Genomic DNA, 7,680 nt, shown 5'->3' with positions numbered 1-7,680 from the left:
CGCGTGGTTGAGTGCTAGATGCTAGTCATACGCTTTGGCTGTGGTGTGCGTGATTTGTTTGGGTGTGTAGGGGTTTGCCGTATGGAAGTGTTGTATGTTGGGTGCTCGTCTTTTTGCCGTGCTCGTGTTGGGGAGTAGGCGGGGGTTTGTTGTGTTGGCGTTGGTGGTGGTGGGGTTTGTGGTGTTGCGCGGTGTTGGGGGTGCGTGCGTGCGTGCGTGGGGGTGCTTGGATGGTGCTCGGGGTCGTGTGCGGGCTCCTTTAGTTGTGTGTGCTTTGGTTCTTTGGCGGGGGGTCCAGGCGTATGCCTGGAGGATGTTGTGCCAGGGGGCTGTGCCGATTACTGTGTTGTCACGGTCTCGTATGCATGCGTGTTGGTGGTTGAACGTGACCGTGCAGTTTAGTGCCGTGAGAGAGTGTACGGATACTAGCTTATAAGGAATTTGGGGGCTGTGAACAGCTTGTAGGCGTATGCGGTGACCTCTATTCGTATAAGTCTGTATTGTTCCGGCATGCGTGCATTGTGTGGAGTGGTTAGTGGCTGTGATCGATTTGGTGGGGTGAGGTAGGCGCATCATGGGTGGGAACGGTCGGGAGTTGTGGGTGGGGTGTGCGGTGGAGTCTAATATGAACATACCTGTAGTATAACCCCCCCCTGGGGCTTTTTAGGTAAATTAGATCAACAGCGGGATTTAGTGCTGAAGAGCCCGATGCTCTACAGTACTACTACGCTTGGCCACATGTACCCCTCGTGTACAGGGCGCAAGCGTATACACGCGTACACATGCACAAGCGGGACGGGAGCGCGCGCACACACGTGTACTTTCAACCACGATGGCTGACAGTATTACAGTCCGGTCCGATCTGTACTACAGTGGTCCACTACAGTACTTCGGTACTGTAGTGTTATAGATTGTTTTGTATATTAAATATGGAACGAACCGGCGGCGGTGGAGGAGGACAAGCACGGACTTGTCACCCACCGACCGTCAAGGTCCGACTTCCCGCTTATTCTAAGGTATCGCTCGCTAACTACCTTAGAACGGCACCGAGCACGGGTTGAGGACGCGTGTGGTACGCCCACAAGCCGGCTACGCCTCCGCCCGTCGGTACTGGATGGTTACCCAGTACCGCGCCGGGGCGTCGAGGCGTTGAACCGCTCGCGCGTACCGGCGACCTTCCCGTTCCTGCTCTACCACGCTGCCGTCCGTTGCCCGGTGCCGTTAGCTAGTGTCCCGCTTCACCCCCGTCTTCTCGATCGACAAGGGTCTCGGTCGAACTGTGCATACACCCCTATCGCTGGGGGTGTTTATGCTACAATACCCTCTGCGGCGTATGTTTCGTTGTCGTCCGATTCGGTGTCGTCGGCTTCCTGGTCGGGTTGTGTCTGGAAAGGAGGGGTTCCTGTATGACTCGGGCTTTGGGAAACGCTTTCTTGCACGAGGCCTTCTGGTGTGGCGGGTGTATTGGATCGCGGCACTCGGTGTCGGAGTCCGGACATCTTGGGAGATGTGGTGTCGACAGGCGTTGGGGTGGTATGCCGTGGGGTGTCGTGTGATGTGCCGGGGTACACGTTGTCTCGGTGTTCGGTTGTATTCGGGGTGTTCTGGTGTTGTTGTTTGCCAAGAGTTGCTTGGTTAGATAGCGAGACGATAGTTTTCGATCCTGTCGTACTTGTGCACGAAGTCTTTGATGCTCTTCGGTTGGAGGGAGAGCAGCTGGAGACCTATGTCTGCCGTGGTGGGGTTCTTTTTCAGGCCGTCTATCATGTAGTCCACTGTGGTGGAAAGGTTGGCTATGTCGGGGAACCGGGCGGCGATCATTTGTGCTCGGATAGTTTCGTGGCGTTTGATGTAGTCTTATACAGTCGGACCTTCCTCGATTTGACATTGCTCGGCCATTTGCTTCAGATAAATGTGGTCGCTGGCATTTGTGGTGTCGAGGTGAACTGTGAGCTTTTGCAGGATGTCGTACTGGGTGGGTTGCTCGTCGGGCATTAGTAACAGGTTGAGGATGTCTGCGGGGATAGGCGCGATCATCTTGCCGATAAGCTTGTGTTTCGCTATCGTGTGTGTGTGTGCAGGTCTTGATCATTGTCGGGGGTGGGCGGGCCTTCGAGGTGGTCAATGGCGTCGTGTGCGTATGCGGCTGATCGGAGCGCGATGGGCCAGGGACCGTGATTCGACGGTTCGAGTTTGGGGATTTCACGGCGGTCCATGATTGTGGGATTGGAGTGGTCGCGTGGGTGTTGCGGTGGGATGTAGAGGAGGTCTGCGGGAGGCAGTGTGGGGGGATTGATGAAGATTCGGGACGGGGCTGCCTTGTGTTGAGCATTTCCGTTCCGGCTTGGGTTTGCACTGGGGGTTGGCTGCGGCGGGTGCGTGCCGATCCTGGGTGCTTGGGGTAAGCGCGATCCAGTTTTTTATTCGATGTTCGGTGTGTTGAACAGTGAAGTGAAGCGGGCCATAACCTGATGAACGTAATCCTCATGGTTCTGTCTTTACTCGTCGTCGCCGTCTCGTGGGTCCAAGTACCGCGTGTGACAGACTGTAATGCGGACAGTCTGTCCTTGCGGTCCGTCAGCCCCCGAGACATTTTTAATGCATTGCAACTGTGCGCGGTGGTATTGGGGAGGGTTTTTGTTTTGTTATGAAGGCCTAAGATGGTTGCTTAATGGACGTTGCAGTCTATGGATGTGTATTTATGAAGTAACGACCTGCTTCCCCTTCATCACTCAGTAAACAGCTATCAAGAGGGATGCAAGCGGACCTGACGTATAAGAAATATTCTATCACGAAATCTTGTCCTCCACACAGACAGAGGACTACAAAACGATCACAGAGGCGTCAAGCATTCGGACAGAATGATCCAATAACCCACGTGGGTTTGGTGCCGACGGATTCAACATGGAGGTTAATTGACGAATGAAGGGATATCGCTGTCTCTCAGCAGTCAAGTGAGCTCTCGTGCTCACTATAATATCTTGAGCAATGATATCTTGAGCAATAAGGTGCAGGCCCCCGGCCATCAGATGCGTCAGGCATCTGCCTAGCGTGCGAGTGAAAGATGTAGAGGCAACGGTACCCTTCGGTAGTTGTATTAGTGAATCGAGGCAGTGTTCTGAAGGGTTGTAGACCGGCTGAAGGCGGGGCGCGAGTCTCAATGTTAAGAGGCGATTGGTACACGTGCACAAGTCGACACGTGTGAGAAGAATAATGGCAAACGAGGCCAACTTTTTTCTTCAATTTTACCGTTAATTTCAATTTTACCAAACTTGAGATTCTATAACGTTTTCCGTAAAGTCACGAAAACGCGTGTTTTGGGCCAATACTTTTGGCAGCGAGTTTGCTCGGATTTTCTCAACGCAAATATTTCAAACAACGCGTTTGGCGAAACTCACAGCATACCGAAAACTCGGGGCATGTGAGTTTTCCACGACTTTCACATCCGCCTCATCACAGCAGTCCCGGATCGACCCGTCGTGAAGAAAAACGAAGTGGGTCTTCCGTTCTTTTCATCAGCACAAACGAGTCCCAGACTGCACGGGTTCGTAGCGATATGCGTCATGGAAGCCCCTATCGCTTCATCTGCGCAGAGTCCACCAATGGATCAAAGCGCGACAGGATCTGCCACAGATGCCGCCGAAGCAACCGCGAAAGATAGACAAGTAGAAGATTCTAAAAGGCGGTCCTCTCCAAACACACCGCCCGTTCGACTGAGAAACGTTCTATGCTTGTGGCGAGCTATAATATTCGCTTCATATTCGCTTCAGCGGGTATTCGCGCAGTTGCACGTGATCCGTCGGGCGGCACAACGATGTACTTGTACCGGACTTGCGTTTGTTGCGGGCACCGCCTCCCTCGCCCGCCGCCACGCCCTACCACACCGCCGGCGCCTCCCTTGCCGCCAGCAGAAGCTCGAACTCCTGCGAGAACGGATACATCACGCCTGGCTCGCGGCGACAGCATCACGTCCAGCTCCTCGAGCATGCCCCCGCCCTCCATCCCGCCGCTGCTGTTGCCGCCGCTCATCCTCGCGCGCTGCCGATGCTGGGGAAGGGGGGGGGAATGAGCAAACTTCGGCGCCCGCGATATCGATTTCGTCGCGCGCGCCGCGCGTGCGCACGCACACGGGAGAAGGCACGGCTCGTCGGAGTGAGGGCGCGCGCAACGGCGGCGGCGGAGCGCATTCGGACGCGCGCGCCTCGGGCGTGCGGGGCGGTGGGTGGGGATGCGCGCATCACCGCGCACGGGCAGGATGCAGGGCTGCGAAACGCAGGGCGGCGTGGTGCTGGCGCCGCGGGTCGCGCGTGGTTCAAATGGGGAAGCGTTTGCGGGCGGAGATGCTGCGATGCAGCTCAGAGGACGCAGGGCCGAAGCGCGCGGCCCTGGCGCGGGCGCGGGGACAGCGCATCCCGATTGGGCGGCGTGCTGGGCGATCCGCGCTACTCGCCGCCCGCACCTCAGCAACTGCAAACAGTCGTGCTCCGGGTGGGGCGCGACGACGTGGGCACGTGGAGAGAGGCGCGGTTGGGCGCCACGGACGGGGGCCCGGGTAAGCTGGAGTGCTTCTTGTATCTGCAGCAATCGCGCGGGGAGGCCGCGCCGCGCAACAGGTGGCCGCGCGCGAGTGTTGATCGCGCACCCCCGCCGGGCGGCCGCACACCCGCCACGCCGTCATGAGGCACGTTGCAAACCTGATCCGGACCCCGGTCCGGATCTTAATCCCGATCACTTGCGGCGCCCGGCGGCGCGTGCGGGCGGCGCGTGCGGGCGGCGCAGCGCTCGCCCCCCGCTCCCCGGCGGCAACGAGGCGTCAGTTGCGGGGCATGACAGTGTAAGGCGGCGGGCGGTCGCGGGAGACGCGCGGGCAGGAAGGCGCTGAGGGGCGGTGAGGGAATGCGGAGCGGAGGGCGGGGTGATGACGGAAGGCGGCGTGACGTAAGCGGGGTGCCACAGGAGGTGGCACTGTGTGTATGCACAACACATAACGTATGTACGATGCTCAGACGGGTGCAGTGCATACGGATCTGTATGTATGCACAACGCATAACGTATGTACGATGCTAAGACGGTGCAGTGCATAGTATGCACTGCATACAGCGTTCCCCTTTTGTAGTGCACGCGGCCGGAGCATTTGAAAGGCTGCAATGTGGCATTTGGTCACAGGACCAAGGACGCCAACAATTCAACAATTTCGTTATTTCTCCGCCCCCCCCGCTCTCACACGTGTAATCCATTGCCCCCCTGACGTCACCACCGCCCAATCACACCCTTCGCTCCCCATCTTGCCACCGAGCCACATCGCTGGCCGAGCTGCCATTCTTCTTCTCTTCCCTGCCCCAACGCCGACCTTAACGCTCTTAACATACCGCTCCTTTATGATGTGTTGTGACATCATTTGACCTCAAACTACCCCACAACACATCATACCACCTACTATATCCCACATAGATCCATCTCCCTACCCCCCGCCTCCACCTCACTAACCAACTGGTCCTCTCTCTTCAGCCCGCAACGTCTCATCCACCCATGGCTTCCTCCTCCGCCCTGCGCGGCCTGCGCGACGAGCTGGACGTCACCCCGGCCTACACCTTCTCCACCATCCAGTTCTCGAACGAGGTCCTGAACGCCGTCGTGGCCTCGCTCATCACCGTCTTCATCCTGGTCAACATCGGCTCCGTCGTCTCTAAGGTCGTCAACCTCACCCGCACCTCCGTCTTCCGCTACTCGTGCTGGCTGCGCGCCTACATCTTTGCCAACTCGGACGACCCGCTCCGCATCCTCTCCTGGCTCTCGCGTCGCTACGTCTACCGCGACCCCTCCTGGCAGCGCTACCCCAACCGCCTGCGCTACTCCCGCCTCGTCCTCCCCCTCCTCGCACGCCTCGTCATCTTCGTCGTCTCCATCGCCTCCGTCGCCGTCACCATCCCGGACGTCCGCCGCATGGTCGGCTGCGTCAACAACGACTACTCCCTCGCCCTCGACCCCACTCGCGCCAACCGCAGCGAAGTTTCCCTCCCCGTCTTCTGCGTCGACATCCCGCTCAAAACAGACCGCGGCGAGGTCGACTCCACCGCCGCATACTGCTACTGCGTCGACTCCTTCGTCCAGAACCCCACCGACGTCCCGCCCGGCCAGTCCCGCGTCACCATCTTCTCCGACCCCGCCCAGGCCACCATCCGCACCGAGGTCGCAAACCCCCAAGAGATGTCCTCGTACACCTTCTACCTCGAGTGGCGTGGCTCGGACGCCTCCCAGTTCGGCGACACCTTCCGCTCCTCGCTCCACGACACCCTCGACCGAAAAGTCCACGCCAAACTCGTCCACGACTTGTTTGTCCAGCCCGCCCCCGGCGCAACCACCGCCGATTGCTCCCCCAGCATCCCTCCTGCCAGAGTCAATGACACCACATTCCAGTTCTCCGTCGGCTGCACCCTCACCGCCACCCGCGCCGTCGACAGGATCGAGCGGTACACGCGGTCTGCCCTCGTGTCGACCCGCTGGAACGCCGGCTCCGTCGCCCCGCGCGTCAAGCTCTCGCGCAACCAGTCCGAGGGCGCGGACGACCCGTCCTGCCCGCTCGACATCAAGATCTCGCGCCCCATCGTCAACATTGTCCCGCTGGCCCTCATGCTCGCGGCCTGGGTCCTCATCAACTCGCTCGTCAGCTTCTTCACGCGCAACCACGGCCACGCGCTCGACGCCGGCTTCCAAATCATCAAGGAGGCCCTCGGCCACGACACCACCAGCAACCCGCTGGAGAACTACGTCGAGCGCCGGGAGGTGTGCCGCGTCGCGCTCCGCAAGTGGGCCTGCGCGGGCGGCGGCGCCCACTACGGCTTCATCGGCCGCGAGGGCGACGTCCCCGTCGCCGAATTCACCGAGAAGACAGTCGTCAGCGGCTGCTCCAGGGTCGCCATCGAGCTCAACCGCGCAGCCGCCCTCGTCGATGCACCCGTCGGCTTCGCACCGCCAGGTGCACAGGAGGCAAACCCCGTTACATCGCCGTAGCTGCCATGCACCCGTCGGTTGCGCACCGCCAGGTGCAAAAGAGACAAACCCCCGCTACACCCCTGTAGCTGGCGTGCACCCACCCCCCCCCCCCCCCCCCCCACCCCCCGTGCGCCAGGGAAACGTCAGAGCCTCCTCGCTCAGTGGCTTTTCGTGCTTGCGCCTCTCGGGCGTAGCGCAGTGCAAGCGCCTTTCGTTCCGGAATAGGTGCAGCCGACCTTGGCCTTTTTTGTTGAGCATTTTGTGGTTCTAGGAACACCGATACCCCCGATCCTCTGGGGAGCGGGGGACGGCGGTGACTTTATTGTTCAAGTGAGTGAGGTGCTGTAATGCTGTGCCTTATTCTACGTGTGCCTTACTTGCTTGTCTCTGGATGGAACCACACATTTCATAGCACTACCTGCACGTTTCGGAGTGTTTCCGCGGAAAACTATCCTCGCTGTTAGTAGTGGGTACAGAATACCCTTTCGCCCAACACAGCATTAAATATACAAGTGAACCCTCGCTATCTGAATCCTTGTTATGTGAATATCCGCGATATGTGCATGCCAATTGCTCGGAACGAGCTCCGGAGCGTTGATTGTGCAAGTAAAACTCTGCCCCTCTCTCCCCCTCCTGGGTAAGAGAGTCTCGTGAGCTCTTTTATTGATAACTACGGTAGCGGTAGCA

The sequence above is a fragment of the Chondrus crispus genome, genomic scaffold (genome assembly GCF_000350225.1).
Source record: "Chondrus crispus Stackhouse genomic scaffold, scaffold_51, whole genome shotgun sequence".
Lineage (NCBI taxonomy): Eukaryota > Rhodophyta > Florideophyceae > Gigartinales > Gigartinaceae > Chondrus > Chondrus crispus.
Note: the sequence above shows the minus strand (reverse complement) of the source record.